The 23,439-nt window shown below is 58.8% G+C and overlaps 1 protein-coding gene across 1 annotated transcript in view; it reads left to right on the top strand.

Moving 5' to 3' along the window:
- Positions 1–2,342: 2,342 nt before the first annotated feature.
- Positions 2,343–23,439, top strand: part of LOC116150648 (tensin-3) — a 98,731-nt gene continuing 77,634 nt past the window's right edge. The window contains exons 1-2 of the mRNA XM_064480931.1: positions 2,343–2,452; positions 19,592–19,630. The gene's annotated coding sequence lies outside the window, so the exon portion shown is untranslated. The remainder of the gene's footprint in view (positions 2,453–19,591; positions 19,631–23,439) is intronic.

Here is a 23,439-nt window from a genome sequence, read left to right on the forward strand (position 1 = left end):
AGGGGCAGGAGGGATGGGAGCTGCCCTCCTACGGCTGCCACCAGCTGGAGGGAGAACCTGGCATGTGGGGTCCACAGGGAAGGGATGGGCTCTGTCTTCCAGGGTGAAGCTGTGCCCCAGGATGAAGCTGTGCCTGGACACAGCAGGACTTAAGCTAAGGTATCCTTCCTCTGCTTGTCACTCACACCCTAGGTGGACAAGAAGATGTCTCCTGGAGTTGGGAAGGAGGAAGACAGAAAGGTAGCACTACGACATGCCCGTTCACTCCTGCATGTGTGATTCAGCCCAGCTATGAAGAAGTCACTGGCATCACTGCCACCACCCTGGTCCTGGCCCTCATTATTTCTCCCTGGACCATCATGATTAGAGTCTTCCACACATCTCTTCTGACCTAACTCTCCCTACACCTCAGCCCCACCAAATCTCTGCCACACTGCTTGCCAGCAGAGTACGCTTTCCAATGCACAAATCTGATAACGTCCTTTCCTGCTTAAATGTCTACAATGCCTCCCACTCTCTACAGCGGTCAGCAAGCTGACCTGTGGACCAAATCTAGCCTGCAAGTGACAAATGGGTTTAATGTGTTTAAAGAGCTGTAATAATAATAATAATAATAATACTGGAATACTACTCAGCCATAAAAAAGAAGGAAATAATGCCATCTGCAGCAACATAGATGGGCCCAGAGATTATCTATACTAAGTGAAGTAAGTCAAAGAAAAATATATGCTATCACTTATATATGGAATCTAAAATATGACAAGTGAACTTATTTATAAAACAGAAACAGGCTCACAGACATAGAAAACAAACTTATGGTTACCAAAGGGGAAAGGGAGAAATAAATTAGCAGTTCGGGATTTGCAGATACAAACTACTATATATAAAATAGATAAGCAGCAAGGTCCACTGCAGAGCAAGGGTACTATATTCAAAATCTTATAATAAACCATAATGGAAAAAAATATATATATCCGAATCACTATGCTGTACACTAGAAATTAACACAACACTGTAAATCAACTCTACTTCAATTAAAGAAAGAACTGTAAAAAAATAAAAAAGGAATATTTGACAGAGATGTATGTTCCCTGCCAGGTCTGAAATATTTACTATCTGGCCCTTTTCAGAAAGTTTGTCACCCCTCATAACTTTGGCAAAGAGCAAAGCAGCCAAGTATACAGCAGATCTTTCATGATCCTGCCCGGCTGCTCCTCAGCCCCCTCCGCCCGGCTCTCCCGGCTCTGAGCCCCCCGGCGACGGAACCATACCTGGCCCTGGTTCTCACGGTGCTCTGTCCCGTCGTCCCTCCGGGAAGGCCAGCTCCTGGCGACGATCGCTGACTCAGGCTTCCTAGGGAACTGCACCTCCGGAAACAGGGCACTTCGGCCGCCCCTCGCAAGTCTTTCCTTTCTTTACACCCATCGGGCCATTAATTCACAGGGGTGGGTTTCCGCGGGGCTTCTGCGAGGCTTCCGCGGGGCTGGCTCCTTCCCCTCGGCTCTCACGCCGCCTGCCTCTGGCCCGGGGCAGGCTGCCGCCTCACTGGAGCCCTCTCCGGCTTCCCTCTTTCTCCGACCACTCCGCCGACACGAGTCAGGAAGCGCTTCCGCTCCGCGCGACGGGAACCGGGCCCTCGTTCGTTCACAGCGATGCCAGCAGCGCGCTGGGTACCGCCGCCGCCGCTTCGTGGTGCCGTTCGCGGGGCCTGCCTTTTCCAACAGTACCTATGCCCTCGAAGGCTCCAAGGCCCCTTTTCTTGTAACTCCGCGTGTATGGGGCCCCAGGAGCCACTCCACGCTTGCTAAAATGCCTGGAGAACACACAGCGCGCACCGCTCCGCTTCCCCTCGGTGTAGGTCCCTTCTGGAAGCCGCTGGAACAAGGCGGGGCGGGGGCGGGGGCGGGGGCGGGGGCGGGGCCCGCCCCGGAAGAGGGCGTGGCCACAGGGCCCGCCCAAAAGAAGGGGGCGTGGCCACGGCGCCCGCTCCAAGGACCCCGGGTCAGGCTGCCCTCCGCGCCGCCTGAAGAAAGGCAGCCACACGGTGCTGACGGTGTTCCAGTTTCTCCCTGATGCCAAGGCACCTGTCCTGATTCTTTGGGGACATGCCATCATGTGCAGGCCAACGCTGCTGCTTCCTGCTGCCCAGATTCACCGCCCTTCTCCTCCAGGGGCCCGATTCGGCCACCTGGAGCCCTGGAAAGGCTGGCGTGTCCGTAACCGCCCCCTGAGGTCCGCACCTGCCGTGGGCGGCTGGCTCGTGGGCACGACGTCCGTCTGCCCCTCCCTCTGTTGGCCTCGGTACCCTAAGCAGAGAACCTCCCTCGGGCAGGACTTTTCCAAGGATGGGGAGTTCGGAGACGCAGGAAGGGCCGGGAACCGCTCAGCACCCCGTCTGTCTCTTTCTCTTGCAGCCTGCAAGTACGCCTGCCACAGGACATGTGAAGCCAAGGTAAGCGCCGCCCGGCTCCCGAGGGGCTGCTGGGGCCGCCTGGCCGCTTTGGACAGCGTCGCGGGGGGCGCTTTGGGCCGCGGCCACGGGCACGGCTGCTCGAGGCTTTCTGATACGGGTGTATCGTTTTCAGCCCAAGAATATGCCCAGTCGCAGTGAAATCCGTGTTTTCGAATTATAGAAAAATAACTCCGAAGAATTTGGTTTCAGATAAGACTTCGGTCATTGTGTCCTGGCTGTGTGACAGCTTTTTCTCCACAACAAATGATCCCTTTTTTCTGCCGCTTTTTGGGGCAGGGCGGGCGTGGGGACGAGGTCGAGGGCACGCGCCCGGCATGGGGATTTTCTGGCCTCTTTTGAGGGTAGTTCAGAATTGGGATGGGGTTTCGGGCTGTCACGGAGGTCTGGGGCCCTGGATCGGGCTGGGTGCCTGCGTTTGTGTCTTCTCCGGAGGGGTTCAGTTGCTCGGTTGAGTTGGGACTTAAGTTAGTAGGAATGAAGGTTCCTGGAGGTGGAATGTGCCTGGGCCACAGTGTCTGCACCGGCCAGGGGGTCCACGTACGATGTTACCCATGGATCGCCCCTGCTGACTGGCCAGCCCCACCTTTGCGGACCCCTCAGGGGTCCTGCAGGCTGTGCCTTGGGTGGAGGTCCAGGGAGATGGGGTTTTGGGGAGTGTGGGGATTTTGTCACTCCTGAGAATTTCCAGCTGGTCCTGGGGCTCCAAGCGGAAGGGGCATACGTGCGCTGCAGGCTGGCTTGGTGACGAACCACGAGCTGGCTTCACATGCGTGTGTTCTCCGTGTGAGGACCAGGGTCCTGGCCCCTCCACACTCCCTGCCACGTGCACAGGCAGGAAGACGCACTCACGGGGGTCCCCGTAGTGCACACCTCCCACACACACGCACACCCATGGACATGCACCCACCCACACGCACGCCCGTGCACACGCACCCACACACATGCACACCTGTGCACGCACACCCACACACATCCACACCCGTGCACACGCACCCACACACCAGCACGTGTGCACGCACACCCACAGACATGCACACGCAGAGTTGGAGAAACCAGAGGTGGGTCCAGCCCTGCTTTTTTCCAAGAAAGTGGTTAAATGACTTTTCCTGTGTAACTTTCCATTTTGGAGCGTTTGGGGCCCACACGGGAGTCGGGGAGGTGAGCTGGGCTCCGTGGGACCCGTGGCCCAGACCCCATGCTGGCCCCCCACCTCTCCCGAGGTGTCATGGGATGTGTGCTGTAGCCCGTCTGAGACCAGGCCCCACTGCAGGCGTTTCCAGTCTTGCTCTGGAGAAGCTTCCCCTTCTGTCCGAGGCCAGGCGCTCCCGCTCACACCCACCCCTGGCCTGACTGATTTCTGACCCGGCTCTCCTTGGGGTCTGCTTCGCCTGCAAGTGCACTGTTCTCCATCCCCGCTGCGTGCTTTACGCCTCACTGCTGGTGTCTAGGGGTGTGCCCTGGTGGGAGGGAGGACGTCCCCTTGGGGGAGGATTCTGAATTTCGGAGAGGGTTCCCCACCCCTTGTGAGGATTTATCTGGGCCCCCAGCCCCCGAGGGTCTCTGTCCTGTGTAGCTCGTGGCTCCTCACCCAGGTGGGGAGGCTGAGGGGAGAGCCACCCCCAGGGGCACAGCAAGATGTGTCATTCTGCATGTGTGTGCATGCATGTGCGTGTGTGGACGTGTTTGTGCACGTGTGTGCATGCTCGGGCGTGCACGTGGATGTGTTTGTGCATGTGTGTGCATGCATGTGTGTGTGTGCGCGTGCTCGGGTGTGCCTGTGCGGGCCCCCACCTGTGACACTCTGGCCAGCCGGCAGCTCCGGACCTGCAGCTGCACACGGCACCGGCTCCTAAAAGGCAGCCCAGGACCAACGCCCCAGGGGATTGAATTCTTTGGTTCAAAGGAAACTCCAGGAGGCTCTCCTATCCCGGATCCTGGCATCGCGAGCCCCGTAACTGCAGCGTGCTTGGCTAGGTGAGCTTTTCTTCGTATTAGATCATGGTCGGGGGAAGCGTATCCGTGTCCATTTTTTCGATAACGCGGCTTTGAATGGCAGGAGAGAGCGCCAAGCAGCGACAAAGGCCCTTCTGATTCCAGAACCGCAGCGCCGTTGCTGCTGGGCAGACGAGGGCCGTTAAATTCTCAGCCGCCCCCGGAGGACGGGTGGTCAGGGGGCCGCTCAGTCTCCCAGGATCTGAGACGTGCTCTCTGACGGCTGGTCCCCGCTCACTCCGGGTGTGCACCTGACTGTGTGTGCCGGGTTTCTCTGGGGATGCTTTGGTCAGGAACATGGGCTTCAGTCTAACATCTGGTCCGTCCACTTACTGACTCGGGGGTGGAGTGGCTGCAGGTCCCTCTGCCCTCCTCTGCGGCCCTGGGGAGGACCAGAGGGGAGGGCTCACTCTGCGGAGCATGGGAACCCGCCAGTGTTGACGTCATGCCGACGCCACCAGGGCCACCGTCAGAGGCTCCCAGAGGGCCTGGATGGCCCCTGGGGGACGTGGGAGGAGAGGGTCCTCCTGCAGAAAAGGGGTCGGGAAGTTGGGCTGGGAGCTCGCATCAGGCCACTGTCTTCTGGGTCTCGGGCCTCGTGTGTGCCGAGGTGAGGCTGCATGGTCCAGTCCAAGGGCACTGGGAGGCAGAGACCTGGGCTGCATCCCAGCAGGGCACTCGTCTGCTGGGGCGCGTCCACTTCCCCGAGCCTCAGTTTCTTCGTGCATCAAATGGGTGCATGATCCTTCTGCAGTTCCCCTGAAGCAGCTTGCTGTTAGCTGTTAGTGGCAGTGACTGTAATCCCTGAAGCTTTAAGGACGAGGAGTCACTCATGGGTGCCCGCCGGGGAGGCTGGAACTCCGGGGGTCTTGCTCGCTGGGGGGCCGTGCGCCTTCACGGCCACGTGTGCTCTTGGGGCATCGTGATTTGGCTTTTTCCTGGCCGCTGTTCGCTCCTGGTGAGAGGAAGAAGGAAGTGGGAGAAACCAAGCCGATTCAGGAAGGTGGACGATGGAGAGCGGACGGGAGGGCGGGGCTGCTGGCAGTGCCCTCAAGCTGTGACAGAGGAGGGTCCTTGCTGGGCCACCTGTCGCCCAGGCCTGTCCCTGCCCGGCCCCTGCTCTGAGAGGCATCCTGGGTTCAGTCTCAGAGGCTGCACAGACCCCCAGAGGTTCCTGCTACTGTCGGCCCCAGAGCTGGGAGCACGTGCCACTGGCTCAGAGGATGCCCCTGGGCCCCTCTGTCCATCTGGGCTACACAGCACGCCGGCCGGGCCCCTTTCTGGACCTGCTGTGATGGGCGCCTGGTCGGAGACACAGCCCAGGACCGACCACGAGTGCTGCCTGCTTGGTTTCAGGATGGGAGGGGCGTCCCGTGCTCTGCCCAGCCCGCCTGGCTCCCGCGGGGGCCGCTCCCTCCTCCATCCTCCCTGTGGCTTCACGTGGTGTCCCAGCTGGGGGCCGCCGCCCACTTCCGCTTCACACAGAAGCAGAAGTCTCTGCCCTGAGAAGGAGCATAGCACCCTGCCGCAGACCGCCACCCACTCTGCCTTTGCCATGGCCCCAGGGACCCACGTCACGCTGATGGCTGATGCAGGAGCTGCAGTGACTTGGTCGGACAGGCCGTCTTCCAGATGGCATCTCTGTGCCAAGGGACGGATGAGGCCCAGAGCCGGCGACCTCCCCAGCACCAGCCACCACGCCTCGCCTGGGTGTCCACAGGTACCCACTGGCTTCACGCACGGGTCTGTTTGGTTTTTAATTGAAGGATGGTGGATGACCAGTGTTGTGCTGGTTTCTGGTGTACAGCGTTCAGTACATGTGTATCTGTTCTTTTTCAGATTCTTTTCCATTATAGGCTATTGCGAGGTATTGAATACAGTTCCCCGTGCTGTACAGTAGGACCATGTTGTTTATCTCTTTTATATACAGTAGTGTGTGTCTGCTAATTCCGAACTCCCAATTTATCCCTCCCCACCCTTTCCCCTTTGGTAACCACAAGTTTGTTTTCTGTGTCTGAGTCTGTTTCTGATTTATAAATAAGTTCATTTGTGTAATTTTTTTAGATCCTACATATGAGTGATCTCATGTGGTATTTTTCTTTCTCTTTCTGGCTTACATCACTTAGAATGACAATCTCCAGGGCCATCCATGTTGCTGCAAATGGCATTATGTTGTCTTTTTTATGGCTGAGTAGTATTCCATTGTATAAATATACCACAGTTTCTTGTTGATGGACATTTAGGTTGTTTCCATGTCTTGGTTATTGTAAATGGTGCTGCAATGAACATTTAACTTACGACCTGTAAACATTAACTTATATGTCTGCTGGTTGACCTTTGTCTTCAGACGGCTCTTCTCCGTGTAAGAAGGTCAGTGGCTTCCCTTCTGGGGCTGCTGTGTCTCTGGCCTGGTTGGTCACTGGATGAGATCCCGCAGTGACATGACCCACCCACTGTCACACGACTTCCAGATGCTGGCGTTCAGGGGCGCTGGGTTTCTGAGTTCAGGTTTCTGCTGTTCCGGGTCGCTTTGGTGCTTTGCGTCCCTCACACATCGGCCATGGAGCTGACGTGAGTCTGTGTGTGCTCCTGGTGGAAGCCCCCAACCGTTGGGAGCTCCGGCTTGCTGCCAGTCTCCTTGGAACCCCCACCCGCAGGCTCGGGCCTGGGCTTCCCTGCGCTGCCCGGAAGGATGCCCCGAGGACCCAGGCGCCTGCCCGCCCCTCCCCGTGGCCCTGCTCACCTCATGTCTGTGATGTCTTCCCTGAGACCCCGGCCCTCCCCGGAGACACAGGCAGGAGAGCATGTCTCCCCGGCTCCCGGCAGCTCCTGGTCAGCTGGGCTGGGCCTGAGCTGCTGGGAATGTGAGTGTGGACGTCCGACGGCCTCGCTGCTGGAGCCCGAGACAGCCCTGCACGAGGGAGCTGGGGTGCTGAGCCCCATCCTCCTGCCCAGCCCTCCCGTCCCTCGAGGCCCCAAGCCCACTAGCCAGCTCCGATCCGGGCAAAGCGCCCCCCTTTGCCCGCACTGAGCCTTCAGAGGCATCCGGTGCAGGAATGAACTGGTCTCATGGTGGGAGAGGGGTCTGCCTTTACCTCCCGCAGGATGTCGGCTGTGGCATTCCTTCTCCTGGGAACAAATGACCTGAGTTAGTAAAAAGGAACGAGGGAGTTTTCTCTAAGACCCCTGGTCCCACGAGCAGGGCGCCTGTGAGGGTCTGTGTGCGCGTCACCCCGGCCCCACGTCCACGGGCAGCCTGACAGCCTCGTGAAGCACAGTGGTGCCTGTGACCCAGCGGGTGGCTTTGGGGTGAGGAGATCGTGCAGCCCAATGTGGAACCAGCAACTGGCCACTAACACATCTCAGAAGTGAGAGCCGTCAGCCACGTCCCTGAGGGTCATCCGTGACAGTCTGTCTGTGAGCACCACGGCCTCTCTGGGAGGTTGTCCTGTCCTTGCCCAGCCTCCAAGGAGGCCCGGGGCTCAGCCTCTGTGTCTCAGGAGTGTTCACCCCGCCCTCCCCTCCTCCCACTCCGCCCGTTAAGGGAGGAGCCGGTTAATGTCTAAACTGCCCAGGTTAGCAATGTTCCCAGATTTGCTGTGGGCCAGGCCCCAAGCTGGCTGCCAGGGCCACGTGGGCTGCCGCCATCCGGGACCAAGCAGGGAGGTCAGTCTGGGTAGAGGTTCCGTTGATCCACGTGTGCATGCGTTTTCACATTTGGCCATTTTTTTTTTAATGAATAGTTCTGTTTTAGGGCAGTTTCGGGGTCGCAGCAAAATCGAGGGGAGAGTACGAATTCAGGGACTCGCCCAGAGCCCTCTTCCCACTGGTGTGCGCGCAGGCACAGTGCCACCTGTTCAGCGACGCTCCAGCACTGCTGCCTTATGGCTGACGGAGTCCGCAGTGCACACGGCGGCTCACTGTGTCGTTCGCCCCGCGGATCTGGACAAGCGTCCGATGACATGTACTCCCCGTTAGGGTCCCACAGAGAGCAGCTTCCCTGCGCCGCACGTCTTCGGAACACCGCCTGTTCCTCCGTCCTCCCCCGACCCCTGGCAGCCCCTTTGCTGTCTCCATGGTTTTCCGTATGGGGGGAACCATGCCGCCGGCAGCCTTTTCGGACTGGCGTTTTTCACTTAGCCACGTGCATCGAAGGTCCCTCCCTGTCTTCTCGTGACTTGACCATTCACTTCTCTTTACTGCTGAATAATATCCCCCTGTCCGGAGGAACCGCAGTTTATTTATCCATCAGCCACGGAAGGACATCCCAGCTGCTTCCCTGTCCTGTGTTTCATTTTCACAAGTTGTCACTGTGGTTGGAAGAGCCATTAAGCTCCCGTCCCTTTTCCTGTAAGACCGCTTTCCTGGTAGGCCGTCCCCACCCATCTTTTTTGATTTTTTTTTTCTTTAATTGTGTTCCACATTTTTATTTGTTTATTTTTGGTGAGGAAAGGTAATTAGGTTTGTCTGTTTATTCCTGGAGGAGGGGCTGGGGCTCGAACCCAGGGCCTCACGCATGCTGAGCGTGTGCTCTACCACTTGAAGTATACCCTACCCCTTTTTTGGCTTTTTAATTAGAAGAAAGTCACTCTGCACATTGCAACCCCGAAGCTGTTACCCCAAGGCCCAGAGTTTGGGGGCTGCCCCCACCACGTGAATTCCTACCAGCAGAGGCCGTGGCCCACGCGCGGGGGCTGCTCGGGAGGTCAGCACGCCTCGTGCAGCCGTGCCAGGGAAGTGCTAGTTTTCTGTAAACACAGCGGCTTCCTTTGTGCAGAAATTTGTGTTTTTAAAACCACGAGTCATCTGGGCCCGAGCTGGGGCGTCGGTCTGGGCCTTGGGTCTGCCTTGAGCTCGGAGGCAGCCAGCAGGACAGGTCCCCCGGGGACCGGCTGGCTCTGCTGTCGGTGGCCGCGGGTCCCCATTCTCCGTGCCCGTCTCGGGGGCCTTGCTGGGCACCAGGCAGGCTGGTGGCACCGCGTCTGCCGTTTCACGGGAGGAGACAGAGGCCGACGTGGAGGCCGGCATGGATGTGGTCGCGTCATTGAAAGTCTCGCCCCCCCATGACTGATTCGCTCCCCAGTGCAGCCCACGTCTAAGTGATGTTTATGTAGGATTCACCAGCCTGCCCCCAGAAGAGCCCAGAAGGGAATTCTAATCTTTTGAAATACATTCATTTTAAGTAAATCATAGAATATAAAAACCTGCCCTGTTTTCCCCAAATCGTCACTTTTTGTTCCACATTGTGGAGTGGGTGGCCCACGAGGCAGGGCCCACGCAGACCCAAGGTAGACCTGCACTCACCTGCTGCCCGGCAGCCTCCTTACCTGGGGAACAGGAGGCGGTGGGACAGCCTGGGCCACCACACGTCCAGACGCACTCTGCTATTTATACATGGGAGGCGCCCTGGGAACCGACTTTTGGGCCACATCCTTCCCACTCCTGGAGCCACGTGTGTCACACATTCTTACTGGAGAGGCCATCCCTGAGGGGAGGGGCACCTGGGCCTGGGGGCCGCTTACGTTGCTCAAAACAGCGTCTGAAATTCTGGGAACACGCGTTTCTCCGCATTCACTGGAGGCGGCTCCGTGCTCCAGATGTTTGATAAACCCCTTGACCGTGGGTCCTGGGACCCTTTGTCACAGCGGTCTGCTCCTGGGCCTGACTCAGGCCCTTGGTCAGTCCCAGCGGGGTTTTAGTTCCATCAGCTTTTTTTGTAGTCATAACACAGTTGGATGCTAGACACATGGTGTCTCCAGGTGAGCCTTGGAGAGCTGCGGTCATTTAAATGTGTACATTCTGGAAGGTTCCTTCCAGCACCGTCATCTTTGGCCAGGCACCTTGTGGTCCTTTATAGGGAGACCAAGGACCAGGGCCCTGTCCCCGCCCCCACCCCATCCCGAGGACCTAGGGGGACAGGATGGATGGTAACAGCAGTGTTTTGAGAGATATTTTAAACAAAGTGATTCCAGTTTTCTCTGGGACCTGCCTTGGGCACAGGGGACCCAGTTTCCCGGGAGATGGTCAGACACAGGTGAGCTGGCTCGCTGAGGCCGGAGGCGGGGAGCAGAGGGGCGCCTGCCTGCGGGGCATCGGGAGGGCTGTCCCACCTGACCCACGTGGCCGGGCTTTGGGGACAGAGTAAGGGCAGCAGGACCGCGAGGCCCCTCGATTCAAAGCAGATGTCCCTCTGGTGACATGTCAAATGCGTGTCCTGGTGGGTCAGGCGGTGAGGCGGGAGCCGGGCCGAGACAGGCCCCTGCAGCCCTGAAACGTGCTGTGGGCGGGGCACCTGCCACTGACGTGTAAACAAAAACAGGACGACGCCCTCGGCCGTGATTATCTGCCCTGCTGCCTGTCAGAGACGGGGCTCCCTGTGCATGGAACCCTGTCTCAAGTGGTTGTTTCTCTCCCTGCAGCCGCGCCCTTATGGGGGAACAGAAGTAGTAAACGGGCGTGTCCATGTGTGGCTGTTGGAAGCTGCCCCTCGAGCCAGGGGACCCCCGGGGAAGGACCCCCGGGACTGGGTCTGGGTTCTGATGGCCCCGTGGTAGCTCGTGACTATGGTGGTCCCCCTACAGCTAAGAGGATGGCAGCGAGTCCCTGCCTGTCCCCGGGTCTGGCAGGGTTTTGTGTCTTCCGCTATCCGCAGATCGGTCCTCCCGGCCCCTCCTCCCCCCTGGGCCGTCTGTTCTGGAGTCGGGCCTGCAGTCCCTGGTGGTTTGGGGGTGGTGAGGTCATGACACGTCCTGTCCGGGAGAGGGGGTTCCAGCCGGGTCATGGTCTCCAAGGTCCCCCCTCTGCTGCCCTTTCCCTCTGTTGTCTCCCAAGCGTTACATTCAAGCTGGGAGGGGTGACAGAACCCTGTGCCAATGTCAGTGTCCCCTGTCCCCCGTGGGGAGGACAGGCTTGTGGGCTGTGGGACCTCTGCTCTGCAGGCCTCATGCTCAGGGCACTGGCTTTGGACCCGTCCACACAGCTCTGGACACCCGGTGCCTCGTGTCAGACCCCCTCCCCACCGCATGTGTCCGTGGGCACCCCCGCCACCTTGGGGGGCCCCCCCACCGATGTCAGGACTGTGGATGGACACGCGGGGGTTTCATGGGGTCTGTGGGCTCCCTCATGCCTCCTGTTTGAAGTTACTTGTAGTTGGAGGAGAGGAAGATTTCTAACCAAGCTGCTGGCAGTGCTTCTGCGAGGCTGCTTGTACAGGCTGGGTTTCAGCTGAAAAAGCCCCGGTTTCTCCTTCTTTCAGCTCCATTTTGAGCAGCAGGATGACAGTAGTCAGCCACGCATTGGAGTCCCCGCCTCCACATTTTAATTTGCAGAGTTAAACTCCAGTCTCGCCCTGCGCTTTCTTTTCTCTCCAGAGAAGCTGTTTATTTTGAGCAGGGATTCAGGATGTGCCCGCCTCCGTTTTCCGTCAGGCACAGAAATAGCTCCTAGGGGCCCCTCTGTCCCCTCGGGGTCTCGTCGGCGTGTCTCAGGGCATTCTTCTTCTTCTGTGTCTCTGCTCTGCTCACCCCCCAAGCCCCCCTGGAACTTCCCAGAGCAGGTGTGCCGTGGTTTCTGCCCGGGGCTGTGCACGGGGCTCTGGGCGGCCGGCCTCCCCCAGCCCCACTCAGGGCTTCTTCAGAGGAAACTCACCCGGCCTCTCGCAGGGTGGAAGGCAGATATCCTGGTTCTGGAGTCTTAATCTGAAACCTTTTTCTCCTTAGAGATTTCCTCCTTTACTTGGGAAAAGCATTTTGTGGGAGAAGCCTGTGGGGGAGCTGGGAGCTGCCCAGGAGAGGGGAGGGCTGGGTTCTGGGGAAGGGGCGGCAGGAGGGAACTGCTGGGCCTTTGAAGGAAGGCCTGGCAAATGGAATGGGCCCCGATCAGAGGGGCTGGGGCTGCAGGCAGTTCTTAGGCTCTTGGGTTGGGATTCTGGGTGGAGAGTGACCCCCATGAGCAGGATTTAGCAGACGTGGGTGGAAGTTTCGCGGCATCAGGTGAACCCAGGCGGGTTTATGGGACATGGGTACGTGGACATTCAGACTGAGCTAGCTGGCCTTATGTGGCTAAATCTGCAACATTTTCTTCTAAGATTTTTTTTTTTAATGGAGGAACTGGGCACGGAACCCAGGACCTCATGCCTGCTAAGCACACGGTCTACCACACGCTCTACCACTGAGCTATCAAAAAGTACCCTCTTTTAAGATTTTTTTTACTTTGTTTTATTTATTTATTTTAACTTTTTTTATTGATTTACAATCATTTTACAATGTTATATCAAATTCCAGTGTAGAGCACAATTTTTCAGTTATACATGAACATACATATATTCATTGTCACAGTTTTTTTCTCTGTGAGCCACCACAAGATCTTGTATATATTTCCCTGTGCTATACAGTATAATCTTATTTATCTATTCTACATTTTGAAATCCCAGTCTGTCCCTTCCCACCCCCCGCCCCCTTGGCAACCACAAGTTTGATTCTATGTCTATGAGTCTGTTTCTGTTTTGTTTTTTGTTTAGATTCCACATATGAGCGATCTCATATGATATTTTTCTTTCTCTTTCTGGCTTACTTCACTTAGAATGACATTCTCCAGGGACATCCATGTTGCTGCAAATGGCGTGATGTTGTCAGTTTTTATGGCTGAGTAGTATTCCATTGTATAAATATACCACCTCTTCTTTACCCAGTCATCTGTCGGTGGACATTTAGGCTGTTTCCATGTCTTCGGTATTGCAAATAGTGCTGCTGTGAACACTGGGGTGCAGGTGTCTTTTTGAAGTAGGGTTCCTTCAAAGGCTTGATCTCGAGAATATATAAGCAGCTCATACGACTTAATAAGAAACAACCAAACAACCCAATCCAAAAATGGGCAGAAGACCTAAACAATCAATTCTCCAAGGAAGAAATACAAATGATCAATAGGCACATGAAACAATGCTCAGTATCACTAATTATCAGAGAAATGCAAATCAAAGCTACAGTGAGGTATCACCTCACACCAGCCAGAATGGCCATCATTCAAAAATCCACAAACGACAAATGCTGGAGAGGCTGTGGAGAAAGGGGAACCCTCCTCCACTGCTGGTGGGAATGCAGTTTGGTGCAGCCACTGTGGAAAACAGTATGGATATTCCTCAAAAGATTAGGAACAGACTTACCATATGACCCAGGAATCCCGCTCCTGGGCGTATATCCAGAAGGAACCCTACTTTTTTTCTTTTTTTTTTTTTTAATTGAATCTCTTTTAAGATTTGGTGGTAAGTTGCAAGCTATTAAAATTTGTCACTTTTTCCTTTTCTCCTCAGACCTTCCCTGGATCAGAGGACAGTTGGAAAAGGCCAGGCTGCTCATTGTCCCATTTTTAGACATGTAAATTGTGTTCTTTTAGGTATTTTGGGGGAAATCCCCTCGGTATCCCCCTTTGTGGACTGCACCATTTCCATCCTTAAGCAACTGTTGTTTCTGTTTGCATCTTTTATTCCTTTCTGTTTGCAACAAGGAGGGTGTGAAAAAGTCGTGGGGGTGGCACCATATCATTTTTAAGCTCTTCTTTTAAGAAAAAGGAAACGTCCCCCCTTTATTTGTCCTGAAGTTTCAGTGCAGCTCATGGTCCCGTGTGTCCTGGCTCTGCCAACCTTGTGCACAGAGACTGTTATCTGGGCCAGTCTGGTCGAGGTGTTCAACCCTGAGGGATGGTGTCCTGATCCCTGTCCTGGGCCCTGGGTCCCTGGCTGCAAGGACGCCCTGGCCATGCAGCTGTCAGCCTGCAGTGTTGGGGGGAGGGGGCTTGGTGTGGGAGGGTGAGGGGAGGGGCTGGTGCCTGTGTGATGGGTGGGACATCCCCCCCCAGGAGGACACCTGCAGTGGTCCTGTGGGGCACAGACTGGCCAGGGACAGATGCTCCAGGCGGGATAGGTGCATGGGTACCCTGCTCCTGCCCTGCTGTTGGGGGTCCTCAGGGCAGTCCTGGCTCAGTGCTGGGGTCCCCTCCATTGTCCCCATGTGCCTTCTCCTCGGCCAGGACCTTAACTTTTATTCTGAGTATGAGTAAATTGAAGCAAAACGTGCTCCTTCACTCACTAAGACCACCAGGCAAGTTGTTTTCCACGTTACCTGCCAGACCTGACATCCAGACAGGTCCTTCCCCAGAAGCACATGGAATTCCGGGGAGCAGCAGGGGTCCTGTCCCCGCCGTGGGACACCACCTTTCAGGTGTCCTCCCCTCCCGGACCCACCCAGGCAAATGCCAGCTCGCTCCCTGCTGCGGGTGATTCCAGAACCAGCCCTGCTGCCAGAACACGCTATCTGTGCTCTGCAGGGAGTGTCCCCCAGCTCAATGGGATGGTCTTCCTTCACTGTCCCCCTCTTGTAGGGATCTGGGTGCCCCCCACCCGCTTTATCAAAGCTGCTCCTGGTATCTCTTGGTTCATGGCCCCGCATCCCCCAGGAGGTGGGATCCGCATTTCACAGCCAAGGAAGGCTGAGTTCACAGAGCAAGGGCTCCCTGAGTCAATCGGGCAGGGGCGCTCCAGAATTTAAGGTCCTCAGCCTTTTCTGTTCTATCCAGCTGACTCTGTGGCACTGGAAACTAAGCATATATTTGAAAATCAACTTTATTTAAAATTGAAGCCCACATTCAGAAAAGTCCCATGTCCTAAGTGTCCAGCCCAACGTGTTTTGATGCTGGACGCACCTGTGTGATCAGATCCCAGGTGGAGAGATGGAGCATGCCCGGCGCCCGGAAGCCCTTCTGCGCCTCTGTGGACCCCGCCTGCTCGGACCCTGCTTCTTCACCCTGGAAGCGGGCGGGCTCCTGGGGAAGGGTGTGCGCCTCTGCCCTGAGTGGGGGTCTTTGCGTCCCCCTCCCAGCCCTGTGTCTCGTCTCTCCTGGCGGGGTGACCGGAGGCGCCCCGGGGGGCTGTCAGAGACGGCCGCACTCCTCCTGGAGAAGGAGCCCCACATTGGCCCTGGGCATCCGCAGCATGGCGGCTCCCTCGGAAGCCAGGTGCAGGCTGCGCCTTTGTGGGGTGTTCGCTCACTGTCACACGCACAGTCACACGGGCACACTCACTCCCATTCCCCGGGGCACGGTTGCTCCCGCCTGCAAGGCCCCCTCTGTCCTGCCCACTGGCCCACGCGGCGGCTCCGGGGCAGGCTGCTGCTGATAAGGGCAGGCAGCAGGCGCCCTGCAGGCGGGTGCGGCTGGGCGCAGCCCTGTTTGTTTGTGGTCGTCCTTGGTAACGGCGACTCGCCCCACGTGGACCTGTGATAGGGCCATGAAGTGCAGGCCTCTGGGGCCCCCTCTGCGGCTTCCTTAGTCACTAGTGGGCACTGGCTCTGCCTCCTACCCCATCCCTCAACGTCGCCTCCCTGACACCCTTACCGAGGCTTCCGTTCCTGTCAGGGGAGGAATGTGGAGTTTGGACCCAGCGTCGCGCCTCCTCCCTGTAAGACCAACCTACGTGGCCCAGACGGGACGCTCAGCAGCTTCCCAGGTTGTGCGGCAGCCAGAAGGGCCTGCAGGTGTGCCTGGACCTGTTGGGACTGGGCCGAGGGCATCCCCATCCACACATACCGAATTGCACATCCCGGTCCGAGCGTTCGTGCAGGTGCATCCCTGTCCGTGCATCGCTCGCTGCATGTGCATCTCGATCCCTGCATCTCCGTCTGCGCATCTTCCGCGCATCTCCCACGCATCTCTCTCCGCGCGTCCCTGCAAGTGCATCCCTTCCGCTCCTCTCTTTCCGTACATCCCGGTCTGCGCATTCTTGCAGATGCATCCCCAATCCCTGTATCCCCGTCCGCTCGTCTCCCTCCGCGCATCCCCGCAGGTGCATCCCCGTCCGCGCATCTCTGCATCTGAGTCCCTTCTGCGCATCCCCATCGGCTCGTTGCTTTCCGCGCATCCCGGGCCTTGCGGCTGCTGGAGGAAGCTGTCCTCATCCCGCCACTTGGGCGGGGAAGGGGCTGCTCAGGGGAGGCGCCTGCCCAGACCCCGAGGGGGTGCCTGGTGCCCCCGAGCACACTGGTCTGGCCCTTGGGTGTGTGGGCCGCACACACAGGGTGGGATTGAGGAACAGAGCCGCGTTGGGACCCCCACCCTCCCCGGTCCTGAATGTGTGCTGGCTGCCCCCTTGGTTTTCAGCCCCATCAGTGAGTGGGGGCGGCCCTGCAGAGGCTGAAGAGACTCTTTCACGCGGAGGGTGCCCAGGCCACCTGGAAACGCCCTAGCGCCTCGGTGTTTCTGTCTGTCCCATGAAAACAGCAGGAACCCAGACAGCACTGCGAGGCGTGTGGTCACAGGTCGCACCGGGGACCGGAAGGGAAAGCCGTGAGCTTGCGCCGCCGCTCCTGACCCGACCTGAACCCAGGACAGCCACCGCATGGTTACTCGGGGCCTCCATCCTGAGAGAGCACTGCTTCCGACTGGGAGGCAGGCAGGGCCTGGAGGTCAGAGGGGCAGGTGGGGAGCCTGCAGCTGTGTGGCTCCAGCCCTGGGTCCCGGGAGCCCGGTGCTTCTGTCTCTGTGGTCAGGATGCAGAGCTGGGGGCTGGGGGCCGCCTGAGGCTCCAGGAGGTGCAGCCAGGGTGCTGACTGCACTCTGCTCACACCCGTAGTGCCGAGCACGGTGGTCCAGCTCCAGGTGCTGCCAGGCTGTGGTCAGCCACCCCCTCTTCCTTACCAGAAGGGAGGACATGTCACGTGCAGGTAATTCCCATCCTGGGGTTCTTTGTGCCATGTGGAAGGAATGGGTGTCCGTGTGTCCAGTGGTCGGTGGCCTTTACTCAGTCAGGTGTCTGCAGTGCTGATGCAAACGTTAGTTTTCTCCTCCTGGCCGGTGGCTTCCCCCCAGACACTCTTGTCTCCAAGTCAGTATGTCCTGTGCATGGTCATTTGCAGGCATTCTGCCCCGAGGCCTTTCCTCAGACGTTTGCTGTCTGCCTTGCACAGCAGTGCGTGTGAAAGACAGACAGGAGGGTCGGAGTCGGTCCTCTGGCCCCTTTCTGGCAGGAACCCCGGGGAGTTTTGCTCCTCTGAGCTGGGAACCCCGCTCACCCCGCCCCACGCCCAGCTCACGGACTGACGGAGGGGACAGTCCATACGGTGTGTGGGAGAACTGCCTGCTCCCTGAGGGCTTGTCCATTTGTGTAGTAACGTGTGCCCGACAGGAGAAGGCACTCTGCAAAAGTGACAAGACTGGTGCAGCTGGCACAGCTCTCAGTGACTTGACCACAGCCCAGACTCACTGTGCTGGCCGGGGAGCAGGGGGCCCGGGGGTGCCCAGAGCACAGCACCCTGCCTCGTGTTCTGGAGGACTCCCTAGGCCGGGCCTGCACCCCTGCAGCCTCGGGGCAGGTCCCTGGCAACCTCTGATCTCCTTTACCGTCTCCACGGTTGTGCCTCTCCCAGATGCCACAAAGTTGGACTCATTCAGTACCTTGCCTTTTCAGGTTGGCTTCTTCCATTTAGTGAATCAGCAGTTGAGGGTCGTCCAGGTCTTTTCATGGCCTGATAGCACATTCCTTTTTATTGCTGAATAATATTCCACTGTGTGGAATTCAGATAGTGATTTTTTCAAAGATGGGAGCTCTGATTCCTTGCACGTTCCTCACCTGTGTCAAGTGTTTAGTGAGGCACCAGGACACAAGCCTGTACCAAATGAAAACTGGACAAAGGATGGAATTAGTCATCCTGCTCCAGTAACCATGGGGCTCCTGGTCTGACTGCCAGCACCATCCTGTAACACCCTGCTTTTCCAGATTGTTCCTGCTTCCCGGGAATTCTCAGTGTCGAGCAAAGCCAACTGTTGGGTCAGCCACTCTGGGCAGTGGGAGGGGCTGTGGAGTGTGTGGGGAGGGGGCTGCTGGGTGTAGGGGAGGGGATGGGGTCCCAGGTAGAGGGCCCTGCCCCAGGCGAGAGCGTGAGTCAGAGTCCTGGGGGAGTAATGACACGCCCCAGACAAATGAATGACTGTGTGTCACGTTCCTTGAGGAACTTGGTAAAAGAAGTTCCTTGGCATAGGAACTATAAATAGTCATCAGGGCAGGAGCCAAGGTCACCGGCTGCACACTCCAGCCCACAAGGACAGTTCGTCAGATCCCTGCAGTTTCTCCTGCTGTGCACACTTTCAGAAAAATCTCTGAGGATGGGGATGCAAGGAGTCCTGGGGGAACAGAGCCAGGAGGCAGCTCACGGGAGCTGGTCTGTCTTGCAGTGCCAGGATCTGGGCCTTCTGGAGCTGCACGAGCTGGTCCCCTCCCCTGCCAACCGCCCCGCCTGCCTAGGGAGGCTGCCCTGTTCTGAGACCACAGGCTCCTGCTCCCTGAGGCTCTCGGACCATGAAGTCGAGGCCCAGGGTGATCAGAGCCCGAGGCCCCATGGCCAGGAGGGGGCGGAGCAGGGGTCCCACCTGCTCCGGGGTCTTTATCTCCGTTAGGTCTGTCGTCCCGGCTGCCGGCAGCCGTGTCTCTCATGACCTGACTGCAGTGGTGGCCTCATCACGCTGGCCCGTGTGTCTTCCTCCGTGCACTCACGTCTGCAGGGGCCGGTGGTGGTGGCGCCAAAGGGACCCCCTCCCACCGGCTCATGCTCAGAGCTCCAGCCTAGGGTGAAGTGTCCGCGCTGAGCTTGCCTCCTGTTCGACTCTGTTTTCAGTTCCACTTGTGGAAATCGTTCTAGGAAAGGCAGTCGCTTCATGAATGGGAGCCCTGGGTGTGTTTGTGGGGGGGGCGGGGGGCGGCTGGAAGACCCCCAGGTGGAGCCCCGCCTCCTTCTCCTGGCCCCGCTCCCCCCACTGCTGGGTGAGGAGGGCTGGCACCAGCTGGGAGTCCCCCAGGTCCCCCCCATTAGAGATGAGGGTCTGTGTTTACGAGCCGTGGGCACTTCTCTTGGGGGCAGGCGCCCTGGTTTCATGCAGTCTCCAAAAAGCACCCCGACTTTACAAAAGAAGTGAGCAAAAGCTTGCACTCGCTAAGTCGGGTCTTTGTGTCCTGTGATGCTGGGGCTCTGGGGCCGTGCCTGTGGTCGGGGTGGATGCGGGCATGGGAGCCTCACCTGGCCGTGATGCCTCGTTTTCCCTGGAGAGAGAGGACGCATCTGCTGACCGTGTTTCTTCTCCCTCCAGTTGGTGAGTCCCCACTGTGCGCGAGCCCACCTGGAACAGGTAAGCCCTCAGCCTCTCCTGGGGCTCTTCCTGCTTTGCCCTCTCTGGGGAGCCTCCTGGTCCCTCGAGGGTCCCGTCCGTCTGGTTAGCTGCAGCTTCCACTCACGGGGCTCGCAGGGATCCCGGACCTCCCCGCACTAGTCACGTGCACGCCGTCCTGAAGATGAGCGAACCGTGCACGCCTCCGTAAGAGCACCTTTTGGATCCGTGAGTTACCTTCCAGGATTCAGTCCCTGAGCCCGAGTTCCCCGGCCGTGACATAAAGATGCGGCTTGCCTGTTTCTCTTAGTGATAAAGGCGTGGGCAAAGCCCTGTGCCCAGGGTTCTGTGTGGGTGGCACGGTGCCGCGGCTCCGGAACAGGACGCTCTGTCAGATGGAAGGTAAACACAGCAATGACACTGTCTTTGGCAAACATGAATGGCTGTCTGCTTTTTAAGTGGAAATGTTCTTTGAACGGCCTGGTCCCTCTGGGTGCTGTCTGCTGACCCTGATGGTTGGCGACCGGGGGTTCAGCCTGGTGTGGAGGACTGAGTGGGGGCTCCCAGGACCAAAGGATGGCAGATTCCCACACATGGAGGTGACTCACCGTGGGGGCGCCTGCCTTCCCAGCCTCACCTGTGCGGGGAGGAAACAGGTGTGCCTGTGTCTCCTCCGGGCCACCTGCTGGGTGAGTCCGCGGTGCTTCCCAGAGAGGATGCGACCCCGCGCCCTGGGCCCCGGTGTTGCCATTTACAGAACCAAAATCGTGGTGGAACTTTGCCACCTGCCTGCTTCCGGTGCCTCTGATGGCTGAGAGCCTGGTGGCCTCTACACCCAGGGGGGCCTTCCCTGCAGCAGCAGTGGACGCCTTCCAAGGGGCTCAGCTCTGTGTCCTGGGTGTGGCTTCCTCCCGGAAACTGGCGGGGTGCCTGTCCCTGCTGGAGGGGGAACGGTGGGACGGGTGCGGGCAGGGTGGTGTAAGCGGCCGGCTGTGTCTGGTGGAGCTTTGGGGACACCCACACGGTGTCACTTCTCGGGGCAGAAAGCACAGAGGCAGCCTTTCCCTTCCCGGCCCTGCACCGGCCAAGAAACTCCTGGCGCCGTGGACCTGGCATTTAGGATCAGCACGGATGCACCTCCAGGTGACGCCAGGCTTCCGGATGCCACCTTGGGAACCACAGGCCCGACCAGGCCACCTGAGAGCCTGGTCCCGCTTCTTTCTCTGTTACCTTCACTGAGTTCCTGCACTGCCCCATGGAAGGCCACCTCGGCTCACCCAGAGACGGGGGCACAGGGCTGAGAAGGGTGAAGGGGGCTCCCCAGGCCGCAGACCCTGAGCGGCCATCACCTCTGGTCTTGGCCTCTTTTGCTGGCCCCTGGACGTTCGAGGTGAGACAGGCTTGTTGGCCCTGCTTCTGAGTGTTTGAACCCCACAGGGACACCTGAGCAGGGACCACTCTGTCTGTGTGGCTGGAGAGGACGTCGGTGGTGATTCCATGCCCCCTGGGCTCCAGACCCCAGCTGCCCTTTCTTTTTATTTTTTAATTCAAAACCGTTTTGAAAACTTACTATTTCTATACCTGGAAAGACTGCTTTTTGTTCACGTTAACATCCATGCATTTTGATTTTACTTCCCTCATTTTTAGCAACTGTAGCATTTTTTTGAGTACTTTTCACGTTTGCTGAACACGGCGTGCAACGTCACCGTGTGAAAATGCCCCGCGGAGATGAGGGTGTCAGGCCTCCCCAGCCCTCAGCCCAGCCCTCTTGGCTGAGGCGCACAGGGTCCATAGGGACCTGTCCCCGTCCCGTCCCTCCTGTATCCACGGTGGTCGTGGGCAGCCGTCCGCCTCCGCCTTAGGGAGCAGGTGTCCTGCCTCCTTGACCCCCGAGGCTGCGCTCAGCAGCCAGCTCTGGGTGTGACTGTGCCTTCCCACACATCTGTGTTGGCCCCCTGACCGGCTGCATCCCATCACCTGCGGTGCGGGGCCCCTTCTCCTGGGGGCGCTCCGCTGCTGTGGGATGTTGCCGCATGCAGGGAGCCCTCCTGGGAGGTGGCGGGGCAGCTGCACCTCAGCTCCCTCTAGGTCTCCGAGCCGCTGGGTCTGCTGAATTCCTGGGGCGTTGGCTTGCGGCACGAGTGTTCGGACACCCCCGGTCACCGTTCACCGTTCCGGCCAGAGCGGAGGCGTTGGGGGTGCCAGCCGGCTTCCTGTGACTGCATCGGGCCCGCGGTTCTGCTCTGCCAGGGTCTTTGTCAGCCAGGCGGGTGCCCTGGGGACATGCGAATGAACCAAGGACCCTTCCTCTGCGGGTCGCATCCGCACCCTTGGCCGTTTGCCCTGGTGCCCGCTTTTCTAGAATGTTCCCGGTAGCAGGCCCTTTGGTTTATTTCAATGGTGTAAAAAGTGGGTGTGAGGTTCCAGGAACACATGGGCTAAAAATGGAAACCTTTTGGATCCGTGACAGTTACTTTCTGGGATTCACTCCCTCTGTGAATGGAAACCTCGCTGACGAAACGTGCTCCGGCTCTCCTGGGAGCCGCGCAGCAGGGACGCGGCGTGATTGGCACATGCCTTCGCAGCGCAGAGGGGGAGACAGTGCCCCATGGGAAGTTATGCCCTCCGGTGTGGGCTGTGCCGGCGGGGACGGGTGCTGACCCGCAGAGCCCAGATCCAGTCCAGGGACTGTTTTGGGGGGCGGCAGACACAGGCTCTGTGGCTTTACGGGGCTGGATGCTCTGCTGTCTGTCTGGGTCACACATGGGGGCCTCGCCCGGGATGGGTTCTGCCAGCTCGTGTGGCAGGTGCATCCCTGCTTTGCTGGGTGACTGTGATCTTTAGCGATGGGCGAGGGGGCAGGGTCGCCAGGACCGAGTCCCACGTGTGTCCTGGCCGCTCTGGAGACGCGCACGCTGCTCACACACACAGTGTGCAACAGAACGGGGGGCTGGAGCCCGGCGGGTCCCCCCGCCTGTGACCGTAGGACAGCGAGTGACCCTGGCCTGAGTCCTCTCGCTCCGGGCACCACATCCCTCTCCTGGAGAGTGGGGCCGCTCCCACGTGCCCCACGGGCCCCTGTGCGGATGGGGGCAAGTTCCAGGTGGAGATTCTCAGCGGGGGCTGGGCCCCCGGAGCGGGCACCGTGGGTGGCAAAGGGCCTCAGCCGGGGTCCGGTGGCTTCGGGAGGGCGGCCCAGTCCCTGTGGCCTTCGGCATTGGAGGCTTGTTTTGGATCATTGCTCTTCTGCCGTCGGCCCAGACGGAACCAGTTTGGTCAGTTCCAGAGCGTGTCCTTGGCTGCGGGAGGGTGAGGGCCCTTCCAGACAGAGGCTGCCCGGAAGCCGATGGAGAGAGCCCGCGGGCAGGATGCAGTTGGCGGGCGGGGGCGATCGCAGGGCCTTTTATGACGCCGGCCTCATGACACGCCAAACGTGGCCTGACAGCTTTTACAGACTGTCCAAAGCAGGGCTGTTTGTTTTTCCACCTTATCTTTGCCTTTTCCCTGCTGCCCGAGGGCGTGGACTCAGTGCACCAACGGAAACTCTGCTGGGGGGCAGGTGTCGCTGTCACTGGGACCCTGGGTCCACGTGTCTGAACCAGCCGCCCAGCCACACCCACGGGCCACCCCCGGGGCCGCCGTCCCCGGCAGGAGAGGCCCCCAGTAGCCGCCCTGCGCGAGTCGGAGAGGTGCACGCTCTTCAGAGCAGCCGCCGTCCTTGAAAGAGGCCGCAGGCCGCGTGCAGGAGGCGGTCGGGGCGGCCCGGGGGCAGCGCAGGCGCAGCTCGGATGCAGGTGCAGGCCCTCACCTGGCGCTGGCACTGGCTCCCC

Source organism: Camelus dromedarius, chromosome 30, assembly GCF_036321535.1.
Source record: "Camelus dromedarius isolate mCamDro1 chromosome 30, mCamDro1.pat, whole genome shotgun sequence".
NCBI lineage: Eukaryota > Metazoa > Chordata > Mammalia > Artiodactyla > Camelidae > Camelus > Camelus dromedarius.